Source organism: Corvus moneduloides, chromosome 8, assembly GCF_009650955.1.
Source record: "Corvus moneduloides isolate bCorMon1 chromosome 8, bCorMon1.pri, whole genome shotgun sequence".
In the NCBI taxonomy this organism is placed as follows: Eukaryota; Metazoa; Chordata; class Aves; order Passeriformes; family Corvidae; genus Corvus; species Corvus moneduloides.
Genome location: NC_045483.1, coordinates 29095311 through 29108743, shown reverse-complemented (window position 1 = coordinate 29108743; position 13433 = coordinate 29095311). Strand labels below are relative to the sequence as shown.

At 39.1% G+C, this 13433-nt stretch overlaps 1 long non-coding RNA gene across 1 annotated transcript in view; it reads left to right on the top strand.

The window, feature by feature from the left end:
- Positions 1-13433, top strand: part of LOC116447649 — a 266152-nt gene that overhangs the window by 26607 nt on the left and 226112 nt on the right. Inside the window, exon 2 of the long non-coding RNA XR_004241629.1 lies at positions 9180-9241. This is a non-coding gene — a long non-coding RNA (uncharacterized LOC116447649). The remainder of the gene's footprint in view (positions 1-9179; positions 9242-13433) is intronic.

Sequence of the window (13433 nt, the reverse complement as noted above, 5' to 3'; positions counted from 1 at the left end):
GAAGACAAATCTGCAGGCTATGAAGGAGACAGAGCACAGGATCAGCCCTTTGCTGTCCTTGGGGAATGACAAATATTTCTTGCTGAGGAGGAGGCGGATGACAGAGATTGCCAGAAAGCGCTTTTTTATGGTAACTGAAGTAATGAACTCAAATAAAAGGATTAAAATAGAGGTTTAGAGTGGAAGTGCCATTTCTGTTTTAACTACAGTGTTGCTACTGCAAAGCTATAAATTAGAGCAGGGTAGTTAGGTAGGGTGAAATAAAGGAAGAAAGGCAGAGACCTTGGTGATAAGAAACTGAGAGGAGCACAACCTCTGGTAATTGCTGTACATCCCCCACTGGCATGGTCTGCTCTCAGCTGGTAATTAGCAGGGTTGGCAGAAAGATGCAAGGAACAACTTGCACAGGAATGCATGTGCTTTCTTAGCTGGGACACTTGGTTTTGCTGATGATTAAGTGCCTGGTTTTCCAATCTTGGACTAGAGATTTGTAGCTGATTCCTACAGCATGTTTTTCTGACAGTGATACTTAGAGAAATCCATAGGCCACTGTGCCTATCCAATAGACACTCCTCATATTTTTTACCTTCAGCTGTTCCAGGCCCATCCTTGTGACCCAGAGTTGTTGAGATCCTGGTATTATACCATTTTTCTCTGCCCAGGCAGGGAGAAGTCTGTGGAACTCATTGGCCTAATCAATCTCAGTATCATCTATTTTTTCCCCTTCTGCTTTATTTTCTTATGGGCCTTTCTAAGAGTTCATGGAAACCTGGGGGGTGCTGGATTAAGAGAATGGGGAAAACACAGACACTCTTCTTAAAAATCAGAAAAAAACCTCAGAAAATATTAATGTGGGTCAATTGGTAGTTAATAACGGCTTACAGATAAAGGATGAACAATAGCCAAATCCCACAGAACACAGAAAATCCATTTCTTTTGATCGATTTAGTGTTGCAGCAGATGGAACTGCAAGACATTCAGATGCAACCTCCCTGACTTTTTGCTGCTCTGTAGTTTACCCCTGCTTTATTGATAGTGCTCACTGTAGCTGAGAGGGTACCTATAAACATTAAAAAGAAGGTGAGTTGAGGAGGTGCTAAATCCCAGGGAATAAAGGACTGAGTTCTAGTATGTAAGAAAATGCTTTATTTTCTCTAGAAACCTTTAATTTCCAAGAACTCTCCTGTATTTCAATTACTTTGGGGGTTCTAGGCCAGCCTTCCAGCTTGCCTCCATTCATTAGGCTCTCAAATGAGACTGCTATGCCAATTTACACTTGTGAGAATGTGTCCCTGTGTATAAAGTACCAGCTGTATGTTGTCTTACAACAGCCTGGTGCCTGATACTCAATGAAGGGAAGAATGGAAGTGGAACAAACAGTGATAACCAGTCATACTTGAATACGTGCAAGGCTGTGGGTAAAATTCAATGAGCTGAACTTGGTCAACTTCTGGATGTTTTGTCAGGTAGCTGAAAGCCTCATACGTATAAGGATGAATGTCTGTCAGAACTGCTTCCTTCTTGTGGCAAACCAGAAATGCTTCTATAGTTCTCATGTCACAAATGAAACATGTGCTGCTCAAGGTTAAGTTGTTCTTGTCACAGAAAGCTGGTGAGTGTCTCGTAAGTGGATGTTCCTGGAGAATTGATTGCAGGTAACTTCCTACAACCTCTTTCATTCTGAAAAAGTGCTGAGTCACTTAGCAGACAGAGGTCTGAATTTTTTGAAGGAATGATGAGATGACTTCAGTGAGTTTCTGGTTAAATGTGTCATCTGCTGCTGTGTGATTCAAGCAGGATGTCTCTGAAGGACTTCTAGTCACCTCATAGTAGAACACTTGCTTTCCTTGCAGGGGAAGGGTTACAGCCCTCTTCCAAATTAGGTAACCAAGCATTAGTTCTCAACACAGCTTGATCTTTACTTACTTTTCAAATTACTAAATAGAGTGTCCCCAAAAAAGCTTCTACAGTTTAGCTTAGACTTTTTCCTACTCCTCACCCCAACCTGCTGTAGTCCTCATGCCTAGTAATTCTGTGTAATTATGGCCAGAGATTTATGAACCTGAGTCATAATAGCTATTCAGCTTTGTCCTACAACACAACAGGATAGAGCAATAAGCAGGAAACTTGTACTGAAATGGATGGGGGTTTTTGGGCAGAACTTCTGTTCTGGAATTTGAGTAGGACAGAGCTCTTTTCCCAAAGTGTGTAGAGACTACAGGTATCAATGGCTTTCACTTCTCTCTGCAAATCTACTCCATGGCAACATCTTCCACTTCTTTGCTCAGCACAGGGCTCGAGACATCTCCATCTGTTGTGTCATCCTGATGCACTGGCCTGCACCAGAGAGAGATTGCTTAAAGCCCACACGCAGTTGGCAGCAGGGCCTCACTCCTGCCTTTCTGAGAGCTAATGGGATCACAGCCCAGGATCAAAAGGTTACAGTAAATCAATAGTCACAAATCTGCTCTCATAAATCTCTGTGCAGAGAAGAGCTACATCAGGGCCTCTGTGCAGGGTCTTACAGATAGATCTCATTCATAAAAGCCTTTGCCTTGTTACTGGGGGGCAGATACCTGTTTTGACAGAGTATCAATGGGTTGGTGAGCAGCCTTGATCAAGCTGTTTGTGCTGAGCTTGCTGGAGATGATGTGCACCTGCCTGTCATTGCCACAACTTATCCTCCCACTAGCTCTCTTCAATTTAGTTTTTATATTAGTTCTCATACAGTAAAACTTGAGGGAGTGGGAGGGAACACCCCACCTATCACTGCAGGAATTTCTGGGAAAAGTGAGATACTTTTTTTGACTGGTCTCGTTGAAGAATTTGGATAGCCATGTGTGAATTATTTCAAGGGACAAAGATCTTAATGTGTGGATGTTTTCTGTGCAACCTCATCTTTTATGGGATGGGGGCAATTTTACAGGGACAACTGACACATGAATTAGGTTGACTCTTAGAAGTAAGCAAATATCTTGTGTTCAGATGTTAGATGTGTCATCACATCTCATCTGGTCCTCTTAAACACTTTTAGAGTGATTTTGTACAATTCAGAGACTACTTTCAAATTTTTGGGTAAGATTCAAGCCTAATATACTCTCTGCTGCTGGAAAGCAAGGAGACAATGTTCCTCCCATGCTTGGTGTATCTGGGGTCAAAAGCTTTCCTCATTGTACTGCAATGCCAGCTTTATTTGAGTGGTGGGGTTTAGCTGGTCCAGTTCTCTGCCCTGCAGATGGGCAGGAACAGCAGGTGCACTTCCTCTCCCCTCTGTGTCAGAGGGCCTCCTGTATCCCAGGAATACTCTTTATGGAGATGTAGCTCATATCTGAGGGCAGGGATAACAAACCTGGTGTGACCAAGTACAGGTCAGTGCTGCTTGGGGCACTGCTGGAACAGCTTGCAGGAGCACACGGCAATAGATCATCCTTTCCTGTCTGCTCTATTTTTCTTGAGGAAATAAATTACTTGGCTGTAGGTGAGAAGCCATGTGGCTTTGACACATATTCACTTCCCTTTTTGTCTTAAAAGGACTGGGCTTATGAAGGGACAGGACAATGCTGTGCCCTTGATTTGCTATTGAACATGGAAGGGATTTAAAATAGGATAAAAGATACACCTAGGAAGTGTGCAAACTGCAATGCACAACTTCACGTGTTTTGAACTGCAACATACATAGGGCATGGACTTGGGTCCCTTTGCAATGCACTTACCACAGAACCTGCACGAAAAGTAAATATTTTTTTACCTATAACTTTTTGTTCAGGAGATGAAAATCCACTAAGCCACAGAAAATGGAACTTTAATTTGGTTTCTCTGGAAATCTTTGAGCGTCACCTTTGGGTTTCCAGAAGTTTATCTCCCACTGTGATTTTATTGCTTGGTTCCTGGCCTGGATTTTTCCAAGGACTTGAGCTGAGACCGTTTAGGAACCTCAGGTCCAGTAGTTGGTGAGCACTAGATGACAAAAGCCAGAGCATCTAAAAGAGTTGGCACTGTAGTTGAAGCTGTACTGATAAGCTAGCAACAGAAATAGCAGAGGAAAAGAGAAAACAGATGATTATCACTGGTGTTACTGACGTTCCTGATAAATGCAGTTTTTTATAATCTGAATTACAATCTCTACAGTCTCAATGTTGGGGGTTTTTGGGTTTTCTTCCCTCTATTGAAAAGACTTTTACAATATGGTGGGAGTATCTGTTTACTGCTGATTATCTGAGCCTGAGCAGCCTCTCTTGGCCAGCCTTTCACTATTTCAGATTTGTCTTGTGTTGCCAGCATATAAAACTCAGAGCTGGATTTCCTTTCTGAATCCAGCATTGCACTCACAGGTTCTGTAATACACTAAAAACATCAGGTTTCTATGATTGTTTTTTCTGATTTTGTTTTTTTTCCCCCCCCAAACTCTTACAGGAGTTGTGCTTTCATGCCACAATAATTCAAGTGACCCTCATCTGAACAGGGATTCAGGGGTTTGTTCCCTGAATACTGCTTACAGATAGTTTTGTTTCTTGAGTTAGTGTTGCTTCTCTTTAATATTTTTGTTTTGTCAGTTTAAATCATGTCATTTACAAGTACAGAAATCCCTTGTTGTGCTCTTTTCTTTGGCATAAAATGCTGTTTGAAACAGAATTCTCTATTTTATCTCCTGAGATATTAACTTTTTCCCACATGTGCCTTTAGGCACATGAAGAGTCTGCCTGCAGTTGTTCTAGGGCAGCAGGAGGTCTTGTCCTATGGAACTTACTACTCTTCCTTGATTAATCATGAGCTCATGGCAAATAACTAAAACAGTGAGGGGGAATTAAGGGTGAGAATTCAGGATGCTCGGCACTGCAGGGACTGGTGCTGAGTGACTTGACTCCCGAGCTAGACCAACACCCTTGATGTCAGTCTGAGCTCCCCGGAGGTGAATTGGAGCATGTCCCTGTAGTCAGGTGCAGAGCCACATTTCAGAAGGAAGGGCAATTGGCTGGGTATAAGCAATGCTTTGTTTCAATATGTAAAGATGAGTCCATGTGATTTGGCTTTTTTTTTTTTTTTTTTGGATGGACTCTTCTCTGAAAAGCTGTATGACCTCTGTGTTGCTTTGACTGCAAAACCTGACAGATGTGGATAACAGTTCTTGTTTCAAATTTGCTTTTCTGTGTTTTATTTGTGAGCTTTTAGTATGCCTTTGCTTAGGCCATGGAGTTAAATTACTTTGCTTCTGTTTTTATCACCATGCCGGTGTGTCAATGAGTTGGAGTCTGCACTAACTTACAGGATTCCTGTTTCTGACTCCCTTCACCTTTTCAGTTGTGCTTATAATAGGTGAATAAAAAAGCAGGAAGTGTAAAACTATTAAAATTGAGCTTCCAGAACTACTGCAGGGATGGGGAGAGAAAAAGCTGCTTGTACTCAGATGCTGGAGGCAGTGCAAGTTTTACGTTGGTGTCTCTGCATATATGCAATACTTGAAACTGCTCTGTGTTTATCTTAGATCCTTCTTAGGCTATTTATGACTCTAGTATGTCTATTTGTGTCTTTGCATTTAGGAATAAATTAGGTTTTACTTTAGAGTGCTAATGGGACTAATGTGTATTTCAAGTACCGAAGAGCCAAGACATTTCACTAGGCAGACAAATATTATTTTATTAAGGAGATGGGAGTCAATAAGTAGATGAATGCCTTTGCAAGAATTCATTTAATAATGGACAGAGCTATGAAATCAATCAGCTAAAGTGCTAGTGGCAGACATCCTGGCTTAAACATTCACTCTGTGTTGGCTGACTCATGCTTGGAAATGTTGTAGCTTCACTTGGGACAGTATTTTTTTAGTCAACAATATCAAACATTGAAATAGATTTTTTTTTTTTTTTAAATTTCTCTGTGCTTTAATTAGACTTGGGAAATAGTTGTTTTATGATTTTCTGGTGCTGGGAGTCCCTTAATACAGCCAAAAGCTGGTCCTCCCTTTGAGGTTATCCTGTAGTTGTCATAAATGTGTCCAGCTTCTTTTAATCTAGCAAACAGCTGTGGGGTTTTTATCCTTTTCATTGTTTTCCTCTGAACTCATAAGCATAGCTATTTTTCTAGTTATATTCCTAAAAATTAACTCACTAATAACCACATAGCTGCTCGAGCCTGGAAACTTAACTGACACAAACTGGACCATGTGGCATAAACTCAGGAATGAAGTTTAGTTTGTATTATGAAACTGATAGCCCAGTGTTACTGTCCTTTGATATTAAAGGCAAACTAAATGTTAAATAAATTTTTGTCAAGGGACAAAATCAGTTTTGGAAAAGTTCAAAATTATTTTTTTGAAAGTGGTTGTGTTTTTCTATCAGAAAACAGTAGTTTTCTGATAGTCCCATGAGTTTTCTTCTAATCAGAGGATTTCTGCCTGTATATGGTCCATATATCTATATAAACACACACATTATGAACCTATCTGTCTCTCTACAGGAATACATACATATATAAACACATATATTTTTATGATGTTATCAAGTTCCAGCTTTCCTTAATACAGAAGATGTGCAGACCAGCTTTTTGGATTATTTTGCTCCAGATGTTTTAGCCTATGACTTTGCAAATTTCATTTTGTTGGCAATTTCTGCTCATGTTTCTAATCCCTCTAATCTGGAGTTTTCATTACTATGCTGTTTACTATCTTCCTGATCATTATTAAAAGTATTAAATAGGACTAGCAATGATGCCTCCAAACCTCAGTCATTCGTCATTTAATATTATCTTTTGTTTGCACAACTAAGCTGTCTTGTATTTTGTAGGGTAGATCTCACCTCCAACATGATAAGAGTTAATTGAGAGGAAATTTATGCAACACAGTTTTGAATCTCTAAAAGCCACATCTTTTAAATCTGCTAATGGCCTTCATCTACTAATCTTGTTTTGCCAATAAAAATAGTAATGCAATCAGCTCAGTTCAAAGAATCTGCCTGTTGCAAGCTCATTCTCTTCTAGAATTTGAGAGTTGAGGTTGCTGCTGGTTCAAAGATGTCTGAACCTGTTTGCTCAAATGAAAAAAAAATGAAGCTGTGTCTCTATTCTGTAAGAACAGAATTCCAGTGGCAGAAAAATGTATTACGTGTTCTAAAGCTGCTCTACAATTATTAGCTGTGCCAGAGCATAAAATAGTGTGTTGGCAGGTCTCTGGGCTTGTCAGGAAATTTATGAGAAAAGGATAGAAATCTCCACAAGGAATACAGGAATTTAAAAGTATTCAGGTGTATCACCTTCACTTCAGGTGTAACAAGCGAAGTTTGGTCCCATGGTAGTCTTTCCAAAGCAGAAAATTAATTTCAGCAATAGTTGCAGGTGGACGAGAACAATGCAAGATGCTTGAAAACTTTTACAAAAAAGGCCATAGCGAAAATTTTACTCCTGCTTGTGAGGATTGACACTCCCTTCTCTCAGCTGCATTTGCCAAAACTGTTCTGTGGTACTGGCTGTTACTGGTTTGTGAAGATCTCACTTACAGAAGGCTAGTTTTTATTTCTGTGGCTTCTTGCTGATGGTCCAAGTAGTTATTTATTCTCTGTTCATGCAGTGAATGTCTTGTGTCCTTTGGCTCTGTCAGTAGGAGCTGAATTTCAGAACTGATTTGTGTGAACATACTGATTGGGAATTCAGCTTTTCCTGCCTGCTTGCTTGAAGACATTGCTGTGATAGAGCTGTCTGCTCCTCAGAAAAATGCTGCAGAGAAGTATGATTTTCTTTTTTTTCACCACACTGGGCAAATTTTTGAATTCTAGATCAACTGAAAAATCGATTCTGCCTGGCTTTCACAGAAGAGCATTAGCATTGCTGGAAGGCCCCATTTCTCAGGGACTTCAGCAGCAGCAGCACCCACCATAAGGCAGAGGATAATGTTCTTCTCTGTGGTCTTTGTTTTCTAACCAGATTATACTGAGTTAGTGGGAGGTTTTGTCTCCTTTTCCAAAACTGAATGTCTCCAGTTTTGTTGGATCAGTCAGAGACCTCAAAGCAGCCAGTCAGGACAAGCAGAATTTCTGTTTTCTTTGTTAGGGTCACTCTACTCTGGTTACTCGCTTCTCAGGCCCATCTTCTTCTAATCACAGCATCTATTACTCAGCTGGAGGTGAAATCTGGATATTCTGTAGTAGCAATGTTCCATATTGAACAGCCATGGCAGGAGTAAGACATCTGTAATTAGTTCATAAGACTGAGGAGAGCATAATGCAGATGTAACCTTCTGAAGGATTTGACCAAAACAGATGCGAAAAAGTCTTACAGAGCTTTCTAAATTGAAGTTTTAGGCCTTTTCTTCTAGATTATTTGGTATTTAAGAAAGGCTAGAGAAGAAGTAGGGAAAGGAAGGAAAGAACTGATCTAGTCTGTTGCTTCTCTCTGCAAACTACAATTATAATCACATCAGGAGCACAATTCATCTTCAACATTTTCTCTTCTTTGTTTTTCACTGTGTGTGTTTAGACATTTCATCTTGTTTAGAGACTCTGGCTTCAGTTACTTGCTTTTGTAAGTTTGGAAAAGAGGTGAACTTTTGGAATAATCAATGTGTTGCCCCACTGCAAAGTTAAGATGAGGTGCATTTTGCTCTTATCTCTGTAGATTGAGCCAATTAGTGCTTATTGGTGCTACTTAGAGAAAATCTGGTTTCATTAAAGTTAGTAGTGACAATAATATGCAGTTAGTTACTGACCTTTTGGGACAGCAGCTATTTCAGAAGAGAACAGATTAATTTTTAAAGAGCTTCTGATACCCTATAGTACAAAAATTTGTTTCAGACTATACATCTGCCTGGTTTTGTTAACACAATTAAAATGCTGTGCCTAAATAAAAAGTTCTGCTTCTCTGGCTGGTGTTTTAGTATATCCCTAAATCCTTCTGGACAGGAAAGGAATGGCAATGCATGCTTGCATTATTTTAGAAGCACTGTGCAAGGCTTTTTAAACTTTCCCTTTCCTCAGATTGTTCACCAGGAAACTTTTTCCAGGTTTCTTTCACTCTTGCTTTATTTGCAGGCTTTTAAAGTATAGATATTGGTGTTCTCAACAGTGCAAAGGCTATGGGGGGGGGAAAAAAGTTACTGTGGTTCCTAATGTTAGCTAAGCATATTTCTGACAGGCCATGGGGGAAATGGTTTTAAAGAATTGTCTTTTTTTGTTGTTGTTGTTTGTTTTTTTTTGTAGGTGGGAAGAAAGCTGTGTATGGATGAGTCAACCAGAGGCTGACTGACATCAGCTCAAACAAGGTACTGCTTTGTGACTTACATGAGCTAAAGTCATAGGAGAAGTCAATTTTTGAAGAGAAACCACTTTGTTACAGTTTTGGACACGCTGCTGGATTTTGAGTGTTGGAAATGTTTGTATTTTTTCCTTGCCTTTTCACTGTTCCAAGTGAATTCAGTGAGGCTTATGTTTATTGTTAAATCTTTGTATTAGGAAGATGCCTGACTGAAAGGTAAGTGTTCCACTAATGAACACAAAAAGGCAGATTGCAAATAGTTGGAAAAGCACGGGATGCAAACTGTTCCTGCAGATATCAAGGTTCTGCCATGTGTGGGATAATAGATAAAATACTGTTTTGTCATGTTCCAGTAGTAACATCAAAATGCCCCAGAACTGCCTCAATGCAAAGGAACTTGAGTCACAAACAGATTGTCTCACACAGAGAATTGTATCAGTGTTACATTTAATTTAACTTCATCCATACTTGGAAGCTGTGCCTATATAAATGCTTGTCTCACCAGGATAATTTGTTATAATGTGGTTTTTTGAGTTCTGCTTTAGCTTGCTAAATTGAAAGTACCAATAGAAGGATGCAGAATGCTGTGGGGGTGACAGCATAAACCAGAATGCTGATGGCTTGATAAAGCCACAAGGTAGCCTTTGAAATATGTGTTCAGATTCCCAGTTCCTGGCTTTGTCTGTATTCATCCTTTCCCTGGCTCAGTAGGTTTCCAGCATGGTTTAGGTTTTGAGGTCCAAAACAGTGACTTAATTCAGCCTTTTTAACCTTTAAATTTACCTTCAGTTCTTATGAACCTGAAAATGGCTAAATACATCTGCATCTTTTGTCATTTTGGGTTCTTTCACCTGGTTTTGGGCTGTACAGGTTTGAAGTGGATCTTAGTCTATGTTGACCTTGTCTGCATGTAGACAAAGAAAAGGCTGCAATTCAGTGTGAGTGGGTGTGGAGGGAAGCCTAATTTAATTCACTCTGTGGTGTTCAGAACAAGTACAGTGCTGGGACTTGAAAAAGAAACTAGAAAAATCATGGTTGATATTCCTTTTACAATCTTTTCTAAAATTGTGATGCAAATCTGTAGGCAGAGTCTAGAGTAACAATCACTGGATGTATTTTCGTATTCCATTATTCATCTCTTTCACAAGATTTTTTTTTTTTTTTAATGCCAAAGACCCCACAAGTCTTCACTACAAAATAGGATATTAAGGCAAACTTTTATATGTCTCAAAATATTATGGAAAACTGTGTCTTTCAGTTATTTTGGCCCTTTTTTTTTTTTCCCCCAGGTTAATGAAGAATGGTCTTTACAAAACGTTATGTCCCTGTTTTAATTTTACCCTTGTTTTCTTTTGACTTGATATATGCTCCTTTCTTATAGGTATAATTTATGTTCTGTGATGTTAATTAGAAGGAGCACACACAGCAAGCAGGGTAATTTAGCTTGCATGTACAGTTAGAAATCAGATTTTTAGGCAAATGACTGCATTTTTGGCATGGAAAGCATAGGGACATATGGCCATGTGACTAAATGTAAAAGAGCTAATTTAGTTTGTAACTCTTCTGACCATGTCTCAGAATTAAGGTGAGAAATAAGCCACAGATTTGTATAAATTAAGGCTGTAAATTACTACAGTGATTATTTTGTGAGCCCTGACCTCTCCTGCATGCTGGTTTTCAATCCAATACCTTTGTTTGAATTAGACCAGGTGCTGTGTTTAAACCTATTCAAGTGTGATTTCAAAGTGTGCAGAGATGGAGAATTCTGGGTAACCTATTAATGAACCTTACCATAACAAATGTATCTCTTACTTCTTATCTGAATATGCCTGTCTTCAGGTTCAGGTATTGCAGCCTTGTTCTCTCTTTCATTATGACACTGAAGAGCTTTCTCTGCCATCAGATTCTGCTGTCCCTGAAGATTCCTGTTACACCATGATGAAACCTTCCCCTAGCCACACCTCTAGGATAAACAACATTTGGAGATTTTCCATTCAAAATCTTAAGTAATTATTATGGTTTTGTTGCTTTATAAATATTTTCAATTCTTCCACATTCTTATTAAAAGCTGTGCATCAGAACTATATGCAGCATTCCAAGAAGACTTTTTCTGTAGACAAGTACAAAATGGAAATACTTCTTTACATCTCAGTGTTTCTTTGCTTTAGAGTGTGTAGCTCTTTCAAGCTGTCACAGTCTGTGCTCAGTTTTCAATTTTTGAATGTCTGATACATGTAAATAGGCTATGAAAATTCTGCCCTTAGCTGCACCTTCACTGCTGAAGAAAGATAGGCACGAATAGTTGCTGTTATCAGAAACTTCAAGACATTGGAAACCTGTATCACCATCTGAGGTATTTAAAGATTTGTTATATCTGTGGTTTTGGTCACAGGTCTACAGCAGTATTTCAAAAGATACAATCTTGGGTGTAGAGCCTTTTGAAAGCAGGTAAAGAGGGAACTAAAGGGAGGAAGATGTGAAAAAAGTTGGTAGCAGGGATGCGAGTTTCATACAGTGATTAAAGTTTGGCAAAACATGATGGAGATTGTGATGCCATCTGTTCTCTCTGTCTCCATTTGATTACATCCTCTTGGGATCAGTGACAGCTTGATATTCCAGTGGACTTGGGGACAGCACTTCACAGTAGATCAGTAGCCTTGATGGTAAACTTTGCTCCTTTCCATCCTGCTCTTCTCTTTAGTGTCAGATTAAGGGCTGCAAAGCCAGGGGTGAGGCACGAAAAAACCCACTTTGTCCATGTTTTGTTCTCATGTTAAACTTCATCCCTGCCCTCCTTGTGTCTCTGTGTTGAGTTGTGCCCCTGTCCCCTGTCACTCATGGGTCAGAGGCTGCCTGACTGCAGTCTCTTTGTGATGCTTCATTGTTTACCACTCCACTTTTTAGTCACCTGTAGTCTTCATGGTAACAATTTTATGGATAGCATTTTATCAAGTTATTGACAACATTTTAAAATAGATGTTCATTAAGCAATCACTTTGCCATTCACACTTAAAACAGTCTCTTAACAATACTTATTGAACTGTTAAATTTTTATTTTGAGAGCTCTATAATTAGATGGATTTTAATTGATTTATGGCCAGTCACACACTCTTTGATATTTTTAGCCATATTCAACTACTCTTACACATTAGAGTAAAGTTTATATTTGGTACAGCAAAAGAAAAGTAGGCTTATGTCAAGGGCTTCTGAAAACCCTCCCTCAGAAAGAGTTTAAGTGGCTAAAACTGTTGTTTCATTTAAATGACAAACACAAGAAACTAATAAATACAGCTTACCTAAATAAATCAAAGTCAGGATGCTTCTGTTGAAGTGCAAATCTGCTGTCATAAAAGTTTCTATAAAGTTATCTAATTTCCATAAGGAGGCTTTCTATTGGATAATGATTTATTCATCTAATGTTTCTCCAGAGGTCTTAGCTAGCTGAAAGAGAAGATATCTTGAATAAAAAGAAATCCTTACTGTTTTTTAATTTCTGTAGAGAAGGTTGATGCTGCTTTCCAAAGATGTGAGAATAAATGTTTTGTTTCTATTATAGTTTTGTTTCAGAAAAAAGAGGTATCTCAGTCTATTCAGCTCTGTGGTCTATGAACTTTCACTAGTCATATCTGTACTTTTGCAGCTGTTTCATCTCTCCAAGGTGTGAGAGGGGACCTTTTAGGTGTCCTGTAAAACTTCCAGTTAAAATTGTGTTTGAGACGACCAGACTAAACGAGAGCTGCTCTTTTGTTTCAGTCCTGCAAATTGTATAAAACAAGAGGCAGGTAAATGCTTAGGTTTGCTACTTGAGATTGGTTTTAGTTCTGCAAGTGCACGTCATTCTTACTGAGTGACAGTGGGAAGGGCAGAGAGATAGGCTGAGGTGAAATCATTGAAGTAATTGTGATTGGGGGAAAATTGTGGTTGCAGGCTTGAGCTGTCTCTGCTATTGTCTGCAATAAAAGAATTTCTTACTTCTGGTTGCTTTTTTTTTTTTAAACTCTATTATTCTACTGGTGTTAGCAGTGTACATTGTAATCCTTGTGGTAGACTTCTGACTAAATGCTTAGGTAAAGCTTTTATTGTCCATAAGTGGAGATGAGAATGAGTTCATCAGGATATTTCATCTCTTGGCAAAGCAGTAGGAGTACTTGGAAAGGAATAGGAGGAATACTGGTAACATTAAGCTTTGGTGCTTTTGG